Source organism: Haemaphysalis longicornis, unplaced genomic scaffold, assembly GCF_048455015.1.
Source record: "Haemaphysalis longicornis isolate Haplotype H1 unplaced genomic scaffold, Haemaphysalis longicornis Haplotype H1 scaffold_3, whole genome shotgun sequence".
Taxonomy (NCBI): Eukaryota; Metazoa; Arthropoda; class Arachnida; order Ixodida; family Ixodidae; genus Haemaphysalis; species Haemaphysalis longicornis.
This window is the reverse complement of record NW_027526335.1, coordinates 177,308,416-177,309,857: the sequence shown is the minus strand read 5'-3', so window position 1 is coordinate 177,309,857 and position 1,442 is coordinate 177,308,416. Positions and strand designations below refer to the sequence as shown.

At 48.4% G+C, this 1,442-nt stretch overlaps 1 pseudogene; it reads right to left on the bottom strand.

The window, feature by feature from the left end:
- Positions 1-542: 542 nt before the first annotated feature.
- On the bottom strand, positions 543-1,028 carry LOC144175556 (S-phase kinase-associated protein 1 pseudogene; annotated as a pseudogene).
- Between the last annotated feature and the right edge of the window lie 414 nt (positions 1,029-1,442).

Below are 1,442 nucleotides of genomic sequence, written 5' to 3'. Positions count from 1 at the left end.
TTTATGATTATCATTATGTTTTATTGGCCAATCTTAGTCAATCACTCTAAGTGGTATGCTTGGGGCTTCGCTGTCGCAACGACCTTTACTCCATCATTGTTGCTGTAAGGTGGAGCGTCTTTTCTTTTATTGCAAGTGTTAATCATTGCCCCATCATGCGTTGTATCAGTAGCTTCTAGACGTAGTTTGAATGAGTCAAGGATATAAGGCGCGTTCGTAGCATTTGATTCTGTCTCGGTTTTGTGGCGCAGTGGGAAGAGCACCATGTACCTCACGTTCCGCCCACAGGGTCGTGGGATCGAAACCGGGCGCCGCTAACTATTATCCTTTTTTATAGTGTAGGGGGAGGGGTGTGGACGGACAACGCCGTATGGAGGGACAAGGCGAGTAAATGAGATGCAGTCGCATCTAAAACGTTCCATTCTATCTGAGGTGTTTTGTTGTGCTCTAAACACGAGCAACTCAGCTTAGTGCTTAAAATACGTAGCCAGAAAAAATGTTTGTACTTTTAATGTCATTTGGACAAGAAACGAAGTCCTCACTTAGCATCCGAAGGCGTCCTCTATTTTTCGTCTCTTCGCCGCCAATTCCGCTGGATGCACGGGAAAGTCGTTGATGATGTTGAAGGTGGCGCGGATCTCGGCCACTGTTTTTCCCTTCATCATGTCCGCAACCATCTTGGAGGCGGCGTCCAGCAGGCTCGGAAGATGCAGGTAGTTGGCCGCGAGCATGAGGTCGAACAGAGTGCTCTTGTCCACGTCCAAGAACTGCTTGTCCCAAGCGGAGATTTGAGTCGGCGACTCGTCGTCGTCTTCGGGTCGCGGCGTGTCGTCCTTGTGGTGGGTGGCCCATTCGATGACCTTGCCCAATATTTCGCTCCTCACGTTCGGCAGTTCCACCGCTTCGCCGTCGTCTTCATCTGTTCCTAAGTCTTCCAGCATGATCTTGAGGGTAGCGCATGTTTTCGCAATGTTCACGTCGACGTTGAAAACGCCTCCGTCGGAACCTTGAAGCTTGATGTACGGCATCCCAAAAGAAGGCGCTGCGAGTGATCCCGTGAAATAGGTTGAGCTTTTAAAGACCTAATCTTTTTGATGTGGTATTTACCGCCGCTTTTTCGTAATGCCCCAAAGCAGGAACGACTTAAGACAACGTCTATACAGGTGTGAGCCCTGTGTGCTGCCTTTAGCTGTTAGAAAATGAAACAGGCAGTACAGCCACAGCGGTTGTATTTTACGGTCTGAGTTATGCGAACGCGTCCTGTTGAGAACTGAACTGCCGAAATGACTCTGTCGTGGATTTCATTGGGTGAGGGGGGGGGGGGCGCCCTCACCCACAAAAAAAAAAAGACCATAGGAGAAAATGAAAGGGGGAAATGTAAGAAAAAACAAAGCAAGAAAAGCACAAGGGCAAAATGAAAAATGTTACTCAGATCAAAGTAA